This window comes from Ahaetulla prasina, chromosome 3 (genome assembly GCF_028640845.1).
Source record: "Ahaetulla prasina isolate Xishuangbanna chromosome 3, ASM2864084v1, whole genome shotgun sequence".
Taxonomy (NCBI): Eukaryota; Metazoa; Chordata; class Lepidosauria; order Squamata; family Colubridae; genus Ahaetulla; species Ahaetulla prasina.
This window is the reverse complement of record NC_080541.1, coordinates 14,759,585-14,784,098: the sequence shown is the minus strand read 5'-3', so window position 1 is coordinate 14,784,098 and position 24,514 is coordinate 14,759,585.

The following is a 24,514-nucleotide window of genomic DNA, read 5'->3' as shown; positions in this document are numbered from 1 at the left end:
TGTTTCAAAGCCAAAGAGCCAGCGCTGTGCGAAGACGTCTCCGTGGTCATGTGGCCGGCATGACTCAACGCCAAAGGCTCACAGAACGCTGTTACTTTCCCAACAAAGGTGGTCCCTATTTTTCTACTTGCTTTTTTTACATGCTTTCGAACTGCTAGGTTGGCAGAAGCTGGGACAAGTAACGGGAGCTCACCCCATTACACGGCAGCACTAGGTATTCAAACCTCTGAGCTGCCAACCTTTTGATCGACAAGCTCAGAGTCCTTGCCCCTGAGCCACCACGTTCCTGTTTGAACAACAATACATTTATTTCATTTATTAAATTTACGCGGCCACCTGTCTCCCTGGCATGTGACTCTGGATGGCATACCCAGTTAAGACACAATTAAAAACACACGCTCGAGCACGCAAATACACACCCTTTTGCAAAAAGCATGTTTTCCTCCTTGAGTGGATGATTTCCATTAAATACTCCATTCAGGAGTTTGTTCTGTTGGCACACAGTTTCAGCAATTGTTTTCAAACAGAGAGAGGGAAAAGGAAAGCTGTCAGCAGAGAACCAGCCATTGTTTTCACCTGTATTAGGCTAAATATTGCATGTAGAGAATGTACTCACAGTGATTAAATCCCGGATACTCTGTGTACAAAGTTTACGAAGAATAATTTATCCTCTTGTCGAGGGTACTTTGAGACCAAGAGAGAAAAATTGGACAATGCTTTTCGAATGCTGCATGCTTTTACTGTGTGTTTGTCTCTCAATCTCTCTCTCTCTCATTATGTATGTGTGTGTGTGTTTGTACAACTGAAAACTAGAAAGGGAAAGAAAGGAAGTAGATCCATGTTTCCCAACCTTGGCTGCTTGAAGATTTATGGATTTCAACTTCTGGGAATTGAAGTCCTTACTTCTTCAAGCGATCGAGGTTGAGAAACACTGAAATAGAACATTTTTCCCCACCAATCTTAAATGTTTCTGGCTTAGATACCGTATTTCTACTTGGATGCGATTTTTGTGATGTATTATAATTATTTCTGCTTGGTCGTTATGACAGATTGCTCGAATGACAGTTGTTCATTCTTCACTTCCCCAAATGGCAGAGTTTCAAAGGAACTGCGTTGCCACTTCCCTTTTTGGGATTCATATTTGGAACCAACCAGTGGTGGGATTCAACCGGTGTAACAACCAATTTGCTGAGCGTGCACTTCACTCTCACACGCACCAAACACGTGCTCCACGTGCAGTGCGTTTGAAAACAGTTCTAAAACTTACCTTCTACTGCAGTCCCGGTGAGTAAAACAGCTGAGGTGTGGCAATCCACTCTGCCATGCCTATCAGCTGGGCTTCAAACAAAGAAAATATAGGTTGGTATAGTGCAAGGGCGGGCAGATAGGCGGGCCCAGCTGATCATCGGAGTGAACCGGTTCGCTCTCAGCTGATCATCGGAGCTACCGGTTCGCTCTCAGCTGATCATCGGAGCTACCGGTTCGCTCTCAGCTGATCATCGGCGCTACCAGTTCACTCTCAGCTGATCATCAGAGCTACCTGTTTGCTCTCAGCTGATCATCGGAGCTACCGGTTCACTCTCAGCTGATCATCGGAGCTACTGGTTCGCCTGATCTGGTCCGAACCGGCTGATTCCCACCCCTGGAACCAACTCTGACAATTGTTAAGCAACAGTAACACAAGACAAAGTCTGACCTGTAAGGATGAATGTCTTGGCCAGGATTCTGCCAGGAAACCCACACAATGGGATGCTTTCCCCAGTGTATGTTCCTCACATTCGCTTTTCCGTAATATACTTCCCTGCAACATGATGGTTGAATTGAAATGAATGTTCAGTTGGCAAAGGTACTGGCCTAGAAACTAGGAGTCTGTGAGTTCTAGTCCCACTTTAGGCATGAAAACCAGCTGAGTTACTTTGGACCAGTCACCAGGAGATTTGAAAGTCCTTGTCCTACATTAAGCATGAAAGCTGACTGGGTGACTTTGGGCTAATCACCAAGAGACAGAGAGTTCTAGTCCTGCCTTAGGCATGAAAGCCATGGAGTGACTTTGGCCCAGTTATTTTCAGTTGACGTAGGTGTTGACCTAGAAACTAGGAATCTGTGAATTCTAATCCCACCTTAGGCATTAAAACCGGCTGGATGACTTTGGCCCAGTCACCAGGAGATGGAGAGTTCATCCCACATTAAGGCACGAAAGCTGACTGGGTGACTTTGAGTCAATTATCAGGAGACTGAGAGTTGTAGTCCTGCCTTAGGCATGAAAACCCGGGAGTGACTTTGAGCCAGTCATTCTCTTTCAGCCCAACCCACATCAGAGAACTATGGTGGGGAAAATAAGAGGAAGAAGAACTATTATGATATGTACCTTCTCTATGTTGAGTTCTTTCTCAAGTAATAAAAGCAGAATACAAATCAAATCAAAAAATAAAATTTCAACCAGTTGAGCTCCCACCTGAAATTTAGAGAGGAACAAAATTTGTTCTCCCAGAAGAACTATCTCCATCATCATGGAATGTTATTGTTATTAACAAAAACAACAATAATAATGCATCTTTGACTGCCAGAGATAAAAAAAAATCCCGCCTTTGAGGGGAGTTTTGCCTCTGGCTCCATAGCTTTGATGCATGTGCTGACCCAGCTCCCCAAACATGACAAATCCTCTGTAGTTGAAGCAATGATTCCTTTATTAGAAGCACCAGCAGCGCATGGCAAAAAATTGCTGTCTCACCACAGGCTAACAAGTCCACCCGGCAGGGAGATGAATAGTGGTCTGCCACATCTATTCATCTCCGCCCCCTGCCTTTATCCCCAGAGCTAGGGTGGGGCTTCGCTAGCAGCGGTGGCTCTTCCTTCCCAAGGACCGGCCCAGGGATTTCCACTGCTCTCCTCTCCTCTGCCTTCTGCGCATCCGCGCGTCAGGCAATGGACCCAGCTGTTCCTCCTCTTCCTCATCAGCCACCTCCAGACCTGGGGGCTATTGACTCTCCATCTGAGGGCTGATAGACAGCCCAGACTCCAGCTCTCTCTCTCTCTCTCTCTCTCTCTCTCTCTCTCTTTCTGCCAGCTCCATTCCCTTTTCCTCCTCAGAGCTCTCAGGTTGCCTTGCTGCTGATCCTGACTCTCACACCTCCTCCTCGTCTGATTTGGCTGCTGGAGGGGCTGGTGGCCGAGAGGCCACAACAATGCATGGGAGTAAAGCTCATTGGCCTCCTTTGAGGGTTTAAGTCCAGATGAACCACCTGAGGATCGCTCCGATTAACACATTTAAAACAATGGGGCTGTAATTGTTCAGGAGAGCTCCCTGATGCCTCTAAAATACGATAAATAAATAAATAAAACCAGTCTTACCAACCCACTTCAGACGTCGATGGAAAGTAGCCATCATTCCTCCTGGCCATGGCATTTCATGCTGGGATGTAGGAGGTGAGAGAAATACACAAGTGGGAAGTTGCATCGTTAAGATTTGCAGTGGGCGAATAATAGTTTCACAGAATAGGATTCAGGAGCGAGAGTAAGGTACTGATTAATAGCAGCAGGACTCCTCCGGGGCCAGATTGAACATTCCGGCTTTTTGCAAAAACTTTTCACTTTTTTCAAATCGTTCCCAATCGCCCTTCTCCCTCACCTCCCCCACCACCCAAAAAAATAAAAAAATAAAAGGAAAACCAGCAGAGCGATTGTGAAAGAGGGCGCAAGAGACGTAGTTGCCTTCTGCTTCACAAAAGCGACACGCATGGCGGACTTTCTCGGCTCTTTTGTTCGTTCTTGATTGTGTTGTGCTCCTGGAAGAAAATGTCTTTATTTCTGCTTAAACCTTCTGTGTTTAGTCCTTTGTCAATGAATTCTTAGAAGAATTGTGGTAACCTACTTGCCATCTCTGTAGCTTTTGATCGTGAGAGAGACAATATCCAGTTGGGTCAAATCTCCAACAGAAATATCTCAGGTTTTAGATCAATACCAGAAACTTAAGAGTAAAGAAAATGTATATTTGATTATTCATGTAATAACTGCAGCTAGAATTATATTTGCAGAAAATTGGAAGGGTGAAGAGACCCCTAGAGATGAATATGCGATAAAGAAAATATTAGAATGTGCATAAAGGAAAGGAAGAATCTGATTACTGTAATATATGGGATTTATTTTATCAATGGTTAGAGAATACATATGAAAGCAATGTATTATAAAGTTAAATAAGTTAAGAAGATAAATGTTATCATAATAGATATGTTAAGTATTAAGTATTAGTATTAAAATAAGAGTTGATATAAATAATGAACATGGTGCTAATCTGCTGCTTCTAAATCTATTTAAATTGACCAACAGCAATGCAAAGAATACAATCACATATTGTTTATAAAACTGAAGAATACAACAATATATTGAAGAGGATTAACTGTCCAGGTGTGCGTATTAGGAAAATATGTACAGAAATGCACTAAAGGTAAAGATTCCCCTCGCACATATGTGCTAGTCATTCCCGACTCTAGAGGGCAGTGTTCATCTCCATTTCAAAGCCAAAGAGCCAGCGCTGTCCAAAGACGTCTCCGTGGTCATGTGGCCGGCATGACTCAATGCCAAAGGTGCACGGAATGCTGTTCCCTTCCCACCAAAGGTGGTCCCTATTTTTCTACTTGCACTTTTACGTGCTTTCGAACCGCTAGGTTGGCAGAAGCTGGGACAAGTAATGGGAACTCACCCCGTTACGCGGCACTAGGAATTCGAACCGCTGAACTGCTGACAACTCAGCGTCTTAGCCACTGAGCAACCATGTCCCAGTAATGCACTAGTTCCCTTTAAACCGGTGAAGATTTTTCTTCTTCTTCTTCTTCTTCCAGGTTTGCAAGAAAGGCCGACAAAAATTAATCTTGGTTAATGAGTAGGAGCCAGATGCTGCCCTTTTTGCGAGGTCTGAAGTATACTTCCTAAATTATTTACAAAGCATGCAGTGCCCTGTGGCATGTGTTTAATTTGAAAAAAAAAAGGGGGAAATTAAGGCTAGAGCTAAAGGCTTAATTTTGAAATATCTGAAGGGCTGGCAAATAGAAGATGGAATAAACTCCGTTTTGCTCCGCAGAGGGAAGGCCTAATCCAGTGAATAGAAAGTGCCAAGAAACAGATTTCTGTTTAACTTTGGGATTTATTGGATAGCGGAACAGTGATGTCAGAGGAAGAAATGAACTCATTTTAAGCAGCACTTATGTATGTCTGTGGAGCAGGGGTGAAATCTAAAAATTTTCCCTACCAGTTCTGTGGGCGTGGCTTAATTGGTGGGCATGGCTTGGTGGTCAGGTGACTGAATGGGCATGGTCAATAATAATAAATAATAAAAATAATAAAGTATACAAAACTTGGGAGCATACTGGTCTACCTTCTTTAAAAATAGAGGCATCGGTCTACTAATTGCCCTTTTTGAGGAGGCACTGGTCTACCTTCTTTAAAAATAGAGGCACCAGTCTACTAGCTGCCTACAGCGCTGATCAGCTGTAGTGCTGCCCTTTGAAGCGCCGCGGCAGTCATTTAAGGCCGTTTGCAGTTATATCACCACCAAGAGCTTCAGGGTCAGAGAAGAGGAACAGCGAGGCGTGGGCAGTTGGGGGCGGCAGGGATTTTTGCTACCGGTTCTCCAAACTACCCGCCCCCATCGATACCGGATCGCATGATCCGGTCCGAACTGGGAGCATTTCACCCCTGCTGTGGAGGTTCTCAATCATCCAGGTCATGGCTGTCCCAAAAGTGCTTTTTTTTCAAGAGGCAACTGGACTTTCTGGTTTTTCTTTTGAAGACGTTTCGCTTCTCATCCAAGAAGCTTCTTCCACTCTGACTGGATGGTGGGGAATGAAAGGATTTATACTCCTTGCAGATAGTTGGTCATTTGCATTTTTTTTAGTGAGCCTTTGAGGTCACCTGGAGGTTTATCTGTGTCCTCAGAGTCACCTGAGTGGTGTAAACAGGAGCCTTCTTGGAACTGTTGAAAGGACTGTGTTCTAGACTGGAGATATGAAAGAGCCAATCTATGTCAATTTAACTCTCAACAGAGGGGGAGGGATACGACATCATCTATCTCCAGTCTACAACAGAGTCCTTTCAACAGTTCCAAGAAAGCTCCACACCAGTAGTGAAATTTTTTTTTTTTTTTGCTACCAGTTCTATGGGCGTGGCTTGGTGGGCATGGCTTGGCTTGGTGGGCGTGGCAAGAGAAGGATACTGCAAATTATTATTATTATTATTATTATTATTATTATTATTATTATTATTATTATTATTATTATTATTATTATTATTATTATTATTATTTATTAAATTTTTATACCGCCCTTCTCCCGAAGGACTCAGGGCGGTGTACAGCCAGCGATAAAACAAAATATATACAATTAAAACAACATTTAAAACAAAGCAAATTATAAAGGCCGATAAATTAAAATTTAGTTTTTAAAATTTTAAAATATTAATAAACCCCAAATTTAAAATTCTACATTATTATGCCAGTCCCGCTTGAATAAATAGGTGTGTTTTAAGCTCACGACGGAAGGTCCGAAGATCAGACACTTGACGTAGGCCAGGGGGAAGTTCATTCCAGAGCGTCGCTGCCCCCACAGAGAAGGCCCTACTCCTGGGGGCCGCCAGCTGACACTGTTTGGCGGACGGCACCCTGAGAAGACCCTTTCTGTGAGAGCGTACGGGTCAGTGGGAGGCAAAGGGTAAGAGCAGGCGTAAGTACCCGGGTCCTAAGCCATGGAGCGCTTTAAAGGTGGTAACCAAAATCTTGAAGCGCACCCGAAAAACCACAGGAAGCCAGTGCAGACTACGGAGTAGTGATGTCATGTGGGAGCCACGAGCGGCTCCCGTTACTACTCGCGCAGCCGCATTCTGGACTAACTGTAGCCTCCGGGTGCACCTCAAGGGCAGCCCCATGTAGAGAGCGTTGCAGTAATCCAACCTAGATGTAATCAGAGTGTGAGTGACCATGCATAAGGCATCCCGGTCAAGGAAGGGACGCAACTGGCGGACCAAGCGAACTTGGTAAAAGGCCCTCCTGGAGACGGCCGCCAGATGTTCATCAAAGGACAGCCGTCCATCCAGGAGGACGCCCAAGTTGCGAACCACCTCCTTTGGGGCCACTAACTCACCCCCAACAGTCAGCTGCGGATGCAGCTGACTGTACCGGGGTGCAGGCATCCACAGCCACTCCGTCTTGGAGGGATTGAGCTTGAGTCTGTTTCTCCCCATCCAGACCCGTACAGCCTCCAAACACCGGGACAGCACTTCGACTGCTTCGTTGGGGTGGTCCGGGGTGGAAAAGTACAGCTGAGTGTCATCAGCATACAGATGATAACTCACCCCGAAACCACTGATGACCTCGCCCAGCGGCTTCATATAGATGTTGAACAGGGTAGGCGAGAGAATCGACCCCTGGGGCACCCCACAAGTGAGGCGCCTCGAGGACGACCTCTGCCCCCCTGTCAACACCGTCTGCAACCGGTCAGAGAGATAGGAGGAGAACCACCGATAAACGGTGCCCCCCACTCCCAATCCCTCCAACCGGCGCAGCAGGATACCATGGTCGATGGTATCAAAAGCCACTGAGAGATCTAATAGGACCAAGGCAGAGGAACAGCCCCTGTTCCTGGCCCTCCAGAGTCATCCACCAACGCGACCAAAGCCATCTCCGTGCTATAACCGGGTCGGAAGCCGGACTGGAACGGGTCTAGATAGACAGCTTCCTCCAGGTGCCGGGGGAGCTGCCATGCAACCACACTCCCCATTTCCATCCCACTCCACAGGAAGGATACTGCAAAATCCCCATTCCCACCCCACTCTGGGGCCAGCCAGAGGTGGTATTTGCCGGTTCTCCGAACGACTCAAAATTTCCGCTACCGGTTCTCCAGAACCTATCAGAACCTGCTGAATTTCACCCCTGCTCCATACCCATTTGCAGCACTCAGGTGACCCTGATGACACAGGTAAACCTCTAGGCATCCTCCCTAAAAGAATGCAAATGACTCCCTAAAAGAATGCAAATGACCAGCTGTCTGCAAGGAGTATAAATCCTTCCATTCCCCCACTATCTTGTCAGAACTGGCATCATCAGAGGCTCTTGTGTAATCACCCGACCGGATGCGCCACCCCCCCTTCCTCCCCCATCCCCGATGAAAAGTTGGTATTCAATTTTCTTCATCCACATGTGATTAAGTAACGTTACCTTGAGATATGCTTGAGCCAGTTTCCATGTGAACTTGGCATGGAATTCCAATTTATTTTTATTTTAACCACCAAGAAGTACACTGATGGCCTCAAGGCAATTTAGAACCTCCTATACCTTCCTCCTCTCCCTTATTTCTTTCTTGAAGAGGAACTCGGGGCGGGTGGGGGGAAAACCACATTGACATTTTTCAATTCCATTTTGGTTTTCACCTGCTTCTACAGCATAGTCGAAAGATTATTGTGGATGTCAGAGTTCATACAATAATGATAACCAAAGTACCACTAAATATAAATATTCTTTCTGCGCCATCTCAGGAAGCTCAAACTGCCCAAGGAGCTGCTGATTCAGTTCTACAGAGGAATTATTGAGTCTGTCATTTGCATCTCTATAACTGTCTGGTTCGGTTCTGCAACCCAACAAGAAAAACACAGACTTCAGAGGATAATTAGAACTGCAGAAAAAATAATTGCTACCAACCTGCCTTCCATTGAGGACCTGTATACTGCACGAATCAAGAAGAGGGCTGTGAAAATATTTACAGACCCCTCACATCCTGGACATAAACTGTTTCAACTACTACCCTCAAAACGATGCTATAGAGCGCTGCACACCAGAACAACTAGACACAAGAACAGTTTTTTCCTGAAGGCCATCACTCTGCTAAACAAACAATTCCCTCAACTCTGTCAAACTATTTACTGAATCTGTGCTATTATTAATCTTCTCATCGTTCCCATCACCAATCGTTCCCATCACCAATAAGTTCCACTTATGACTGTATGACTGTAACTTTGTTGCTGGCAATCCTTATGATTTATATTGCTATACTGACCATCAATTGTGTTGTAAATGTTGTATCTTGATGAACGTATCTTTTCTTTTATGTACCCTGAGAGCGTATGCACCAAGACAAATTCCTTGTGTGTCCAATCACACTTGGCCAATTAAAAAAATTCTATTCTATTCTATTCTATTCTATTCTATTCTATTCTATTCTATTCTATTCTATTCTATTCTATTCTATTCTATATAGATGGTGTGTTCCGCTTTCAATACATACATTTTATGACATTAAAGAATTTAGCAGCAGTGCTTTACTATTGAAATAGCTTTGATTTCCTTCTCTCCCTACAATAGCATGAAGGGGGAGCGTAGTGTCTCAGTGGTTAAGGCGCTGGGCTGGTTGGCCGGAATGCCGGCAGCCCAGGTTCGAGACGACTGAGTTCCACACGACTGGGTGAGTCCCCATCCTCACCCCAGCTCCTGCCAAACTAGCAGTTCGAAAGCATGCAAACGCGAGTAGATAAATAGGTACCACTTTGGTGGGAAGGTAACAGCGTTCTGTGATGTCGTGCTGGCCACATGATCACGGAAACGTCTTTTGGACAGCACTGGCTCAATGGCCTTGAAACACTGATGTTACCTAGTTTGGGTAATGAAACGTCTGCAGGAAAACATGTTCAGAGAGGACCAAGGATTTCTCATTTCAATCCTGAGCTACAAATATTCTCCTTTATTGGTCACAAGTCACTTTTTTCAGTGCCGTTGTAACCCCAAATGGTCACTAAACAAACTGTTGTAAGTCGAGGACTACCTAGAGTACAAGGGTCTCCAACCTTAGTAACTTTAAGGTTTGTGGACTTCAACTCGGAGTTGAAGTCCACAAACTTCAACTCTGGGTTTTTAAATTTTTTTAAAAAAAATTTTATTTGCATTTATACCCCGCCCTTACCCCGTAAGTTAATAGCTTACACTATGTTAAGCAATAGTCTTCATCCATTTGTATATTATATACAAAGTCAACTTATTGCTCCCAACAATCTGGGTCCTCATTTTACCTACCTTATAAAGGATGGAAGGCTGAGTCAACCTTGGGCCTGTGGGACTTGAACCTGCAGTAATTGCAAGCAGCTGTGTTAATAACAGACTGTCTTAGCAGTCTGAGCCACCAGAGGCCCTGAAGTCCACAAACTGCGAGTTGAAGTCCACAAATCTTAAAGTTACTAAGGTTGGAGACCCCTGCTATAGTAGAATACAGAATCATTCTACTAAAAGAGGGTGAGTCTGGGTGAAAATTAGAGTCTGTGAATTCTAGTGCTGCTCTAGGCATGAAAACCAGTTGGGTGATTTTGGGCCGGTCACGTTCTCTCAGCCCAACCCACCTCACAGGGTTGTTGTTGGAGGAAAAAGAGGAGGAGGAAGACGTATTATATAAGTTCGCTGCCTTGAATTGAAGTGATAAAATAAGTCTAGTAAACCCAACCAACCTTTGGCGTGATGTTTGGGTGACTCAGCTAAGCGTCAAGATGCGCCTCACGTAATACTCGCTTCATGCCTCAACCGAGGGAGGAGGCAGCCTTCATCTTGCCTTGAAACCATCTTGCCGTGTCTTTTTTGGTCTGATCTCCACATCACCCACTTTCCTTCGCCATCTTCCTTCTTCCTTCCTACACCCACAGAAACAGGACAGCTGCCTTCCCACCTGCCAATCTAAACCGAGCCAAGTGGTATATATTTCATTTTCCCTTTGCATTCCTGCCTATAGCAGCGGCTCTTTAATTATCTTTTCCGTGCTGGTGTTTTGTTTTTTTTTCCTTTTGCTTTCGCCTTCCAGTTTTTGGTTCCCCCACTCAGGCTGCAGAAACCTTTCAAATCCCTAAAGAGCAGAGAACGCTACAAATAAATTGAGGAACACACTTGTGAATGCCAATAATGCTCTTTCCCCAGTTCTAAATTCAAACAGGTGGCAGAAACGAAGCTTGAAAAACAGCTCAGTTTTGACAACTTGAAGGCAGGACAAGAAGCAATGGGTGGAAACTGATCAAGCAACTGAGAACTAAGGATAAGTTTCGTAACAGTTAAAACAATTACTGGAGGCTAAAACATATGAAGAACGGTTGCAGGAACTCGGTATGTCTAGTTTAATGAAAAGAAGGACTAGGGGAGACATGATAGCAGTGTTCCAATATCTCAGGGGCTGCCACAAAGAAGAGGGAGTCGGGCTGTTCTCCAAAGCACCTGAGGGCAGAACAAGAAGCAATGGGTGGAAACTGATCAAGGAGAGAAGCAACTTAGAACTAAGGAGAAATGTCCTGACAGTTAGAACAATTAATAAGTGGAACGACTTGCTTGCAGAAGTTGTGAATACTCCAACACTGGAAATTTTTAAGAAAATGTTGGATAACCATCTGTCTGAAATGGTGAAGGGTTTCCTGCCTGGGCAGGGGGTTGGACTAGAAGACCTCCAAGGTCCCTTCCAACTCTGTTATTATGTTATGTTAATTAGGAAGTTGTGGGAACTTCATCCATGGAGGCTTTCAAGAAGGGATTGGTCTGTCATTTGACAGAAATGGTGTAGGGCAGTGATGGCTAACCTTTTTGCCATCGGGGGGAGCGCGGGGTGTGTGTGTGTTTCAGATGCGGGTAATAACCCATAATTCAATGCGCCTCACCCTCCCATGCACGCACGCGTGACCCCCCCCGCGCTCCCCCCACTTTTGGCACGTGGTGGCATGGTAGGCCCGGTAGGCCCGTTTTTCACCCTCCCCAGGCTCCAGAGGCTTTTTTGGAGCCCGGGGAGGGTGAAAACGGCCTTCCCCACTGCCCCAGAGGCCCTCCTGAGGCCGGAAACGGCCTGTTTGCTGACTTCCGGTGGGACCGGAAGGCCCGAAAATCAGCTGGCTGGTGCACGTATGTGTGCCAGAGCTGAGCTAAAACAACACTCATGTGCCCACCGATATGGCTCCGCGTGCCACCTGTGGCACGCATGCCATAGGTTCACCATCACGGGTATAGGGTGTCGTGTCCCACTCCTCCGCTGACGGCCGGGTCAGGGAAATCCGAATCAGGCGTGCCTCTGCAGCTCTGCCAAAGTCCTAGCAAAGTTCTCAAGGCAGGCAGGAGACCAGAAAGTGATTTCCGCAATATAAGGTAGACTTTGCCTGACTCAGAGAATGCCAGAAAGCAGATCCTTTATATAGGCCATGGGGTGTGGCTCCATGACTCAGCACTTATCCCGGCCTGCCCCTCCCTTCCTTCTGTTGCCGCCGCCTATCAATTCTCCTGAAGCGAGGGTCGCTCCAGGCTCCAGCTGTTGGTAATTGACCTTCCTCAGGCTCACATGCTGTGGGGGAGGGGTCTAGTTGCTCCGTTTGCCTGGGCATGGAGCCAGAGCTGGGGGCTGGAGGCACTTTTTCCTCCTCGGCCTGTCTGGGCATGGAGCCAGGGCTGGGGCCGGGAGGCATGCTAGGACATTCCTCAGCGTTCGGAAGCAGATAAGAAGGCCCCGGCTGCGGGGAAAGCAGACGAGGCACAACATAGGGTCTCCTTCTTGGTGTGTGGGGGGGTGTTGGACTAGATGACCTACAAGGTCCCTTCCAACTCTGTTAATCTGTAAAAACTTAATCGGTGGAACGACTTGCTTCCAGAAGTTGTGCATTCTCCAACACCGGAAGTTTTTAAGAAGAGATTGGCCAGCCATTTCTCTGAAATGGTGTAGGGCAGTGAGGGCTAACCTTTTCCCAACTGAGTGCCCCCCACATGCACCTCCCGTATGCCCCCTACCCCCTACCCCTGAAGACCAGTTGGCCAGGGGGAGGTTTGCACGCATGGGTGGCAGAGCTGAGCTGGGGCAACGGCTCTTGTGGCCATAGAGAGGGCGCAGCATGCCACTTCTGGCAAGTGTGCCATAGGTTCACCATAAAGGGTATAGGGTTTCCTGCTTGAGCAGGGGGTTGGACTAGAACAGGGGTCTCCAACCTTGACAACTTTAAGACTTGTGGACTTCAACTCCCAGAATTCCCATGGTGGAAATATTCTGGGAGTTGAAGTCCACAAGTCTTAAAGTTGCCAATGTTGGAGACCCCTGGACTAAAAGACCTCCAAGTTCCCTTCCAACTCTGTTATTGTTTTTTTTTAATCCTCCTTACATATTTTGGAGGGCAGCGAAAACAAGTATACACCAAACTCAATCTGGTCAACCACTAATCTAGTAATAGTGCAGATCCGGAATATTATCCTTTGGGTCCAATCACCGTTTTGGAAGCATGCAAAATCTTAGAGCACTTCCTTCACTCCTTATACCAGGAAAGTCCTACAAATTTTTCCATATGTCAAAAAGCAAGTGAGTTTCTACATTATTCCTTGCCTGAAGAATGTTCTCCTTGAGTAACTTACACATCAGATGCATTGAATATTTGGGGACAATGGAAGAGTGATTTAAAAAAAAAAAGACTTTTCCTAAACTTTTAAAAACTGTATTGACATTCTCATGAGGACATACTAATTAGAATAGAATAGAATAGAATTTTTTATTGGCCAAATGTGATTGGACACACAAGGAATTTGTCTTGGTGCATATGCTCTCAGTGTACATAAAAGAAAAGATACGTTCATCAAGGTACAACATTTACAACACAATTGATTTTATGGTTACTTAGGAGCCAACAACCTGACGGGACCGAATAAAAAAATCAATCAATGTTGGCAGCATCTTAAAAAAAAAATTGTTAGGAGATATATATACTGCAATTTTTATTTTTATTTTATACCTAGTCATGGTTGAGATTTATCATCCAATTAACAACTGTATTAACATAGTCCTAGAGAGGAAGACACGGTGGCTCAGTTGGCTAAGATGCTGAGCTTGCCGATCGAAAGGTTGGCAGTTCAGCAGTTCCAATCCCCCGTGCTGCGTAACGGGGTGAGCTCCCGTTACTTGTCCCAGCTTCTTCCAACCTAGCAGTTTGAAAGCACGTAAAAAATGCAAGTAGAAAAATAGGGACCACCTTTGGTGGGAAGGTAACAGCATTCTGTGCGCCTTTGGCATTTAGTCATGCTGGCCACATGACCACAGAGACGTCTTCGGACAGTGCTGGCTCTTCGGCTTTGAAACGGAGATGAGCACTGCCTCCTAGAGTCAGGAACGACTAGCACATATGTGTGAGGGGAACCTTTACTTTTAGCTTTTAGAGGAGTGAATGTTATACCATGTGATTTATTTTGCTGGTTATTAGTCTATTGTTATATTTATTTGCTTCGCTCGGTTTTTGTTCTTTTCAAATTTTGCTGGTTATTGACTGAATAAATATGATTGTTTGATCAATATCAAGACACCTTAGGGTGTCTTTGCTTCTTTATTTGCCTTGTTCTAGTCAGTCACTAGCCTAGAAAAATCTCCTTTGAGATCTGGTAGCACACGATTTGGCCCAAATGGGTCTGGGAGAGACTGGACTGCCATCTGTCAGAAATGGTGTAAGGTCTCCTGCTTGGGCAGGGGGGTGGACTAGATGACCTACGAGGTCCCCTCCAACTCTGTTAAACTGTTAAAAGTCACTGGCTAGAGACTGTGTGTCTACCAACTTTCTCTAGGAAGTGCTTGATGGCCTAATAATCTTTTGGCCAAAATACTAGTCCTTATGGTTAGTTCCATTCTCATATTCAGAGAGGCAGATGTCTGGACTCATTCATGGAGAACTTTGCTTTTTTCAGTAGTTCTTTCTCTCCAAATCTTTTTCATAGCTAGGAAAACAAAATGGCTTAATTAGTGGTTAAGACACCAGGCTATAAACCAGGAGTCTGTGAGTTCTAGTCCTGCTTTAGGCATGAAAATCGGCTGGGTATCTTTGGGCCAGTCACCAGGAGACTGTGAGTTCTACTCCTGCCTTAGCCATAAAAGTCAGCTGGGTGACTCTCTCTCAGCCCAAGCCACCTCACAGTGTTATAACGCCAGCCAAACATACCGAATGCACCTTCCTCCTCTTCTTTTTCCCATACAAACAGTTTGTGAGGTGGGTCTGGCTGATCTGCTGGCTTTCATGCCAAAGGCATGCCTAGAACTCACAGTGCTCTGGTGATTGATCCAAAGTCATCCAGCCGGTTTTCATTCCTAAATCAGGACTAGAACTCACAGACTCCTGGTTTATAGCCTGGTGCCTTAACTACTAGACCAGACTGGTCTATCTATCATATCTGTCAACTGCCTGCCTGCCTCTCTATTATCTACTCTCTATCATCTGTCTGTCTGTCTGCCTGTCTGTCTGTCAGTCTGCCCGTCTGTCCGTCCATCCATCCATCCATCCATCCATCCATCCATCCATCCATCCATCCATCCATCTCTCTATCTGTCTGTCTATCCATCTATATATCCATCTATTATCTATCTATCTATCTATCTATCTATCTATCTATCTATCTATCTATCTATCTATCTATCTATCTATCTATCATTCTACCCACCCACCCACCTATCATCTATCTATCTAGCTATCCATCTATAATCTCTCTCTCTTTCTCTCTTTCTCTCTCTCTCTCTCTCTCTTTCCTCTCTATCATTGTCCCATAGGCCACATTTCACCTTGCGAAGCAGTCTAACTCTTTAGAGCTGTTTTTTAGGCATAATAAATTGTTGAGCTTACGTAAACTCATTGTAAAATCCAGGGGCATAGATGTCCAAATTTAAAATTCATCGAAAGCCTCTTCCCATAATTACAATCCTTCAGTTGCATTTGGCAAGGCTAACTTTATTTTATTTCATTATTAATTTTCTAGGTCACTCCATTCCAGATTTCCATCCAGCCCCTGTCCAGACAGACCAGCTGTCGGACATAACCTTCCTTCCATCACCCAAGTTTGTTGCGGTTGACTTCATCGTGTCTGGAGCAAACTGTATCTATTTCACAAGATTGTTGTTATAAGGAATTTAAGTGAGATTCCCCTGCAAGTTTCCTTGAACTCTCAGAGGAAAACAGGATGTAAGTGTAATAAATCATCATCCATCTTCTGTAAAAAACAAACACACACACACACACCAGACGCTAGTCACCACGGATGAGTGCATTGAGCATGTCAAGATTAATCACATCTTACAGATCTCTCCACCATCAACGCCAGGATCTGCCTTTTTCAAGGCTCCCTCTCATATTTTAATCGGATAACTTCTTAATATGATCCCTTGGGGACAATTATGTCGGCTCAACGCGAACTATTAAGGCCATGTTATCGCAGATTAATTAGCCGTGTCTTGAAAACATACATACTTGTCTACCCCTCCAGTGGCTTCTCAGTTGCGTCTTTCCTCTTCTGGATCCAAGGCTGTTCCTCACTGTCACTCTTTCCTCCGACGTGGCATGTCAGTGGCTCATATTTGCCAACCTTTCCTTCACTCTCCTTGCTCCAGAGACGAAAACGAATTTTCCTCCATCCAACACTCTTCTGGAATTGCCTTCCTCTGCATCCTTTACTGCCGAAGTCTTGTTTGCTTAAACATACCCGGCTTGTTTGTTTTTTCTTGACAAAATTCTGTTCCATCTCGGCTAAAACAGCTTGGACCTTTTTTGTTGGAAGGAAAATCCATCTGGCTCAGTTCCAAGCTGGGAGAAAGGCACTGGAAACATGGAGGCTGATTGGAAAGAGGGTTTATTGGTGAAGCAGAACCACATGTGATTCAGGGTAGCTGACAAAATGGAGTTGAGAGGGAGGGGGGGTGGGAAGTAACAGCGTTCCGTGCGCCTTTGGCGTTTAGTCATGCCGGCCACATGACCACGGAGATATCTTTGGACAGCGCTGGCTCTTCGGCTTTGAAACAGAGATGAGCACCGCCCCCTAGAGTTGGCAACGACTAGCAGATACGTGCGAGGGGAACCTTTACCTTTACCTTTACATAAGCTTCCTGTTCCTGTGTAAGAACATGTCCTTTAATATTCTATTGGCTGTTGTCAGATTCCTATGGGGGTCATGTAGGGGTCATAGATGGCTCTATAGGCAAAAGAGGAAATGAAAATCCTAGGTGCTTGTCTGAGCTAATTGGTTAACCTCTGGTTAAATGGCTGTCATCCTGTGTTGGATCTTGGGTGAGGGGCTGCTTCTAATCCTATCACTTGGCTTTAGTTAGCTGTCAAACTTTGCTGCAAGCAAAGTTCGAAATATCCTGTCTTGAATGGATTTCTGCTTGCAGTATTTGCTTTGCTTATGAATGGAGCCATCTAGATAGTTGGCTTCTTCTTTCAATAAGCTCTTTATCTCTTAAGTTCTGGCATCTGCTGTGGACTATTAAGAAAAGGTGGGGGCTGTTTTCTGTCTTTAAGAGCTTGTTTCTCAATTTCTCCTTTAGGAAAATAAAATATTCTGCCTTTTTAATATTTCCCAAAATATTTCATTCTTCCAGGGGGAGGGGGCTTTCCACATTATATCTCCCTCTTCCCAACAGCAAATTAGCCTCTCCAATTGGGCCAGAATTCTTAGCCAGCGCAGATCTTCTGGAAACTACAGTCCTACTTACTTAATTAATTAATTAAGCATGGCCAACTCTTAATTTTAGCTTCTTTCAGTTTCTCCTTGCGGATTTGGCTTGTCAAATTTGAGAATGTTTATTTTGGAAGCATAGGTTTAATATTTGGTGCCCATTTTTCTAAAGATATGCTTTCTTATTATTATTTTACTATATTATTCAATTTTGTCTGATGTATACAACCGTTGTGCGTAAAGGCAGCCTTCAATTTACAACAGTCTGTTTAGTGACAGTTCGACATTGTAACGGCATTGGAAAGAGTGAGTTTTTCATACTTACAACCACTGCAGCATCCCCTATTGTGATCAAAATTCAGATGCTTGGCAACTGACTCAACCTTATGACGGTTGCAGTATTCCGGGGTCATGTGATCCCCTTTTGTGACGTTCTGACCAGCAAAGTCAATGGGGAAACCAGATTTATTTATTTATTTATTAAATTTGTACACCGCCCTTCTCCCGAAGGACTCAGGGCGGTTCACAGCCAATAAAATCCAAAAATACATATGATACAGGTTAAAAAACAATATAAAAGACTAATTCGATATATGGCCTAAAATTTTTTAAATACAATTAAAAAACCCTGTTTAAAAACCCTGTTTAAAAACCCCAATTAAAATTACATTTAAGATAGTCCTGCACGCCGAAACAAAAGCGTCTTTAGCTCGCGGCGAAAGGTCTGGAGGTCGGGGAGTTGACGAAGCCCTGGAGGCAGCTCATTCCAGAGGGCAGGGGCCCCCACAGAGAAGGCCCTCCCCCTGGTTCTCTTCACTTAGCAACCGTGTTACTAACAACACCTGCAGTGATTCATTTAATGACTGCAGCCAGAAAGGTCGTAAAATCGGGCAAAATTCACTTAAGAAATGTTTCACTTAGCAACAGAAATTTTGGACTCATTTGTGGTCATCAGTCAAGGACTGCCTATAATTGTTTCAACATGCCCCTTTTTGCGTTTTCTCAGGAACGCGAATTCTTTCTCCTTTAGACTTTTCCACAGTATACATCCCCATTTCATACACTTTTGTAATATACATTGATTTGTATGTTAAATTTATATGCTGCAACTCAGACCGGCTTACAATGCATAAATGACAACATAAAACAACGAGAGGGGAAAAAATATTAAAGCATTGATTGAAAGTTGAAACGTTAAAATGAACAACAAACTAGATAAAAATGGTTAGCAAACCTTGTGACAAAACTCAGAAAGCTGCACATTTTGAATGCTAACAAGGTTACCCTTTACGCGTTGGGTTCCCAAACACGAAATTAGCAAAGTGCACATTCAGATGTGTCATACATGAATTTTCCTCTTATTCCAACCCGTTGCATCTACACAGCAACAGTTGGTAAAAACTGATCCAACTAGTTTTCCAGTGAGAACAAGTTGTCTCAGCTCAAACTTTTGTTCCAGGAAGTTTTAGATTTTAGACAGTACAAAGAGTTGGGTCATCCAAATTCAATTTTTGTTTGCTGTTCATGAGAAAGCCTTGGGCATTTTATACTTTTCCCTCCCATAATCCATACTTAAACGTATGACATACTAAGCCAGGGTTTGACAATAGGGACTTAATAACATTCGCATCGTAGGACTTCCTGCCTGGGGTTTCAAATATCTGGAAAACTACTAAATCTAAAGAAAACAAAGTTGGATCAACTTTAAGACTTTTTGAGGTCTCTGATGAAATGTAGCTTAGTTACATCAATAAGGCAAAGCATCAGAATTTTTCTTGTTTGTCTTCTTCAACTAATTCCCACCTGAAGAAAAAAAAAAAAAAGAACAAGTTCTGCCATTCTCCAGCCCTTCACTTTCTTCCTACCTTCACTTAGACTGAACAGATTAACAGAGTTGTGTGAAACCATCAGCAGACGTGGAAAAATATCCTCCCCACTAAAAGATTAAACTGCCAAGAGAACCAGCATTTTTGTTGTTGATTTTTTTACAGCCGAAGATGGCAAATACAGGCAGTCCTCCACTTACAATGGTTCATTTAGTGACCGTTCAAAGCTGCAACAGCACTGAAAAATGTAACTTATGACCAGTGGTGGGATTCAAATAATTTAACAACCGGTTCTCTGCAGTGGTGGGTTTCAAATTTTTTTGCTACCGGTTCTGTGGGCGTGGCATGGCTTGGTGGGCGTGGCTTGGTGGGCATGGCAAGGGAAGGATACTGTAAAATCTCCATTCTCTCCCCAATCCAGGGGAAGGTTACTGCAAAATCCTCCCGATCAGCAGGGACTTGGGAGGCAGAGAATAGATGGGGGCGGGGCCAGTCAGAATTTTTACTACCGGTTCTCCGAACTACTCAAAATTTCTGCTACCTGTTCTCCAGAACTGGTCAGAACCTGCTGAAACCCACCTCTGGTTCTTTGCCCTAATGACTTGCTGGATGGACATGGCCATGTTGGGCATGGCCAGGGCAGGGGTGGAATGCTCCCGGTTTGGACCGGATCATGGGATCTGGTAGTGATGGGGGCAGGTAGTTCGGAGAACCGGTAGCAAAAATCCCTGCTCCCCCCCACTGCCCACCCCTCACTGTTCCTCTTCTCTGTCCCTGAAGCGCTCAGTGGTGATATAGCTGCAAACAGCCTTAAATGACTGCTGCGGCACTTCAAAGGGATGTACTACAGCTGATCAGCGCTGTAGGCAGCTAGTAGACCGGTGCCTCTATTTTTAAAGAAGGTAGACCGGTGCCTGTCAGTAAAAGGCAATTGGTAGACCTGAGTCTGTTTTTAAAGAAGGTAGACCGGGGCCTCCCAAGTTTTATATACTTTAATATTTTTATTATTTATTATTATTGACCATGCCCATTCGGTCACCTGACCACCAAGCCACACCCACCAATTAAGCCATGCCCACAGAACCGGTAGGGAACATTTTTAGATTTCACCCCTGGGCCAGGGGGTATGACAAGCAGGACTCGGCCTCTTGCAGCCCCCTGGAAGCAAAAACTGGCAAGGAGGGGGATGTGGCCCCCCAGTGCCCCATTTTGGGCCTAGGAGGCCTCCCTGCTGCTTCCTGGGAGCAAAAACAGCCGTGGTCGGTGGTGGTGGTTGGGGAAGGTGTATGTGCTCACAGTTTCAACTTCAAACTGTCTACTGTTGGTCTCACCCCATTCCTAAGAGGTCTGCGAAGGGGAAGTGCATTAGCGCACCAGCGTGCCTTACCATCCCTGACTGACTGTCCCCATTTATCTGTACTTACTTCCTTTGTTTATGTTTATGTTTATACGTATACCTGCTATCTTGTACATGTTTGACAAACAAATAATAAATAAAATAAAATACTTTTGGGCTCAATTGTGTTGAGGACTACCTGTAGAATTTACTTCTGATTAAACCTGCAATGGACTACCTTGCTAATTTCTGTTGCACCCTGTTCCCTAGAGCACACGCATCCCCCCCAAAAAATGGCATTATTTGACTTTGAAACTTGGGTTCTTCTGTAAGAATTTAGCACCCACCCCCCTCCTAGAAGAATGAAATATTTTAGAAAATATTTAAAAAGGCAGAATATATTTCCCTGGATGAGAAATGGAGAAACATGTTTTAAAGACAAAGCAGCTTCCTGACTCCCCCCCACCTTTGTCAATGGGTCAGAGGTAGAAACTCAATCCCTCCACCTTTATCAATGGACCATCATTTGCAACACAATAGAACAGAAACTCACCACATGGCACCTGGGAAGATTACATCAGCCAGCAAGGCTAGCTAAGACCCCCACCCCCTGGGAGTCTAACAGCCAATCAGGGTACTCTTCCTGTGCCCCAGAAAGTTCAAAGCTCAGAAAAAACATAAAACCAGGGAGCACACAGGATCTCAGCCCCTTTTCTGTTCAGGAACTCAAGCCATGTGATCCTGACCACCATTAAACCATCTTTCCAAGCAGTCTCCATGTTTCCAGTGTCTTTGTCCCCACTTGGAACTGAACCCAGATGGATATTTCTTCCAACACTTCTTTCCAAAAGAAGGGTTTTTCAACCTATTCTGACATCATATATGGTACTGTATTTTTGGAAAATATCAACACATTCATATTGATATGAGCGGGCGGTAACATAATCACTGTTGTCGCCTCCACCATTACTGGTACGCTGTTATAATTCAATTTTTTTTTCTATCAGATTTTGGCAGCACAATCTTGCAGTGCTAAACTGCTGCAAACGTATTTAGGAAAAATGTGAATTTTTACAGCCTTCCTGTTTGCATATTCAAACCTGATTAGCTTTAGGGGAAAAAAAATTATACCCTGCAAAATCGATCATTCCCTACTCCTAGTTTGCAAATATCCGCATGAGGTATTAGTACCTCTCTATAAAACCTTAGTGAGGTCAGACCTGGAATAATGCATCATGTTCTGGTCATAAAGAGAAGTTGAGACTGGAAAGAGTGCAGAGAAGAGCAACCAAGATGATTAGGAGACCGGAGGCCTATGAAGAACGGTTGCAGGAACTGGGCATGGCCAGTCTAGTGAAGAGAAGAACCAGGGGAGACATGATAGCAGTCTTCCAATATTTGAGAGGTTTCCACACAGAGGAGGAAGGGGGTCAAGCTATTTTCCAAAGCACCCGAAAGCCAGACAAGGAATAATGGATGGATGATCAAGGAGACATTCAATCTAGAAATAAGGAGACATTTTCTGACGGTGAGAACAATCAACCAATGGAACAGCTTTCCTTCAGAAGTTGTGGGAGCTTTATCAGTGGAGGCTTTTAAGAAGAGATTGGACTGCCATCTGTCAGAAATGCTGTAGGGTTTCCTGCTTTGGGGGTGGGGGGTTGGACTAGATGACCTATACTACAAGGTCCCTTCCAAGTCTGTTAAGCCATCTTTCCCAGCACTTGAGCTGTTGCCCAACTCACCTGCAGCTATGCATGCACGTGTGCCCCAGGTGGTGTTCTGGCCTCCGGTGCGCATGTGCACAATTCCGGAGACCCAGCTGGTTTTTGGAGCTCTCCTGTTCAAGCACATGCATTTGCACATGTGCTTGAGACCACCTGCGTGCAGTGTGCATGTGCGCAAATGGCATTTCACGCACATGCATTGCGTGTGTGAAAGCCGTGTGCATGCACAGATGGTGCAATTCCACGCATGGAGTCATGTGAAAGCTGTGCGCATGTACAGATGGTGTAGTTGCAGATGCAGTGCACAAGGGAAACACGCATAAGCGAAGCACATATGTTGTGTCTGCGCCCCCCAAGCCGGGGCCCCTGCCAGAAAGTGACTTGGAAAGTGAGGGGGAAGGGCCATCAGGACTTACCTCAGGAGCACCGGCTTCCCTGGCTCAGCTCCAGGAGCCAGAGGCAGGCCAGGTGGAGGAGATAACAAGGTCTCCGTCCCCTGACTCTTTCCCCCCCAGGCCACGCCTCCAGACCCGGCTGATGGCAATCAGGCCTGGCTGGACCCTAGGTTTCGTAGGCAGGAGAGGGGGGAACAACAGAAGCAGGGGTGGGGCAGGCCTAGGAAGTGCTGAGTCATGGAGCCACACCCCACAGGATATAAAAGCAGCAAGGGCTGATATGCCTCTTCTTAGCAGGCAAATCAACTGCCTAACTAGAGCTGAAGTACTGTTTGTTGACTCATCAGCATCAAGGGAGATAACAGAGACACTTGGCAGATGCTCGCTAGTTTGCTGCCAGAGCTGATAGTGCCGGCTAATTAAGCCATCGCTCGGACTTAGGCGAGGGGGACAGAACAACGTACCTGTTTGGCACTTGGTGAGTAAAAGGTTTGCCACCACTGATATAGGGTCTCCTGATGGAGCAGGGGGTTGGACTAGTTGACCTTCAAGGTCCCTTCCAATTCTGTTATTTTGTTATCTATCATAAGCCTTAAACACATATCATAGCCCTACTGGGGATTATTCTTTTGCAATTCTAAATCAGCAGCTAACTTTTCACGCGTAAGCAAAACAATTAAATTATAATTTGCAAAACTTGGTGTTTCCACGCAGAGCAATCAAATATCATCGGCATGAACCATAAAGGAAAACAAAACGATCTTCAGAATCCAGTAAGCAAGCAATTGTGTCATTAAAAAAAAAAAAGAACTTGGAGAAATAAAGAGGTACAGGGAAATATGAGTACCAGGGTTTACGGTTTCTGCTCTCATCAGGCTCTGCTTGTGATTAAGATTCATTCCCAATTAGGGGCAGAATGCCATTTAATTGCAAACATGGTGTCTGCAACTGATCGTTTTAAAAAGAGCACCCTGTGTTTACAAATCAGTAAATATTGCCGTTTATTTGTTTTAAAAAGACACAACAAATGGAGCAGTGACACATTCTCTCCTTTAATGAGGTGATTGTGGCCTTCGTCTGTTGTAAATTTTATTTGACAAACCCCAATCATTCCATATGAATAAAGAAGGAGAAAGAGAATCGGCTTCAGAGAAGGACACTTAGCAAGCAGTGTGTTCCAATAAATTGCCCTCTCGCAGCCATTTCTTGAGCAGACGAAGGTTATTTTCAGAGTTGACAATCTTTAGAACAAGGACTTCTCAACACAAGAATCCCATTCTCCTTGTCTCTCTCTCTGTGAAAATATTTACAGATCCCTCACATCCAGGACATAAACTGTTTCAACTCCTACCCTCAAAACGACGCTATAGAGCACTGCACACCAGAACAACTAGACACAAGAACAGTTTTTTCCCGAAGGCCATCACTCTGCTAAACAAATAATTCCATCAACACTGTCAAACTATTTACTGAATCTGCACTACTATTAATTTTTTCATAGTTCCCATCATCAATCTCTTTCCACTTATGACTGTATGACTGTAACTTGTTGCTGGCAATCCTTATGATTTATATTGATATACTGATCATCAATTGTGTTGTAAATGTTGTACCTTGATGAACGTATCTTTTCTTTTATGTACACTGAGAGCGTATGCACCAAGACAAATTCCTTGTGTGTCCAATCACACTTGGCCAATTAAAAAAAAATTCTATTCTATTCTATTCTATTCTATTCTATTCTATTCTATTCTATTCTATTCTATTCTATTCTATTCTATTCT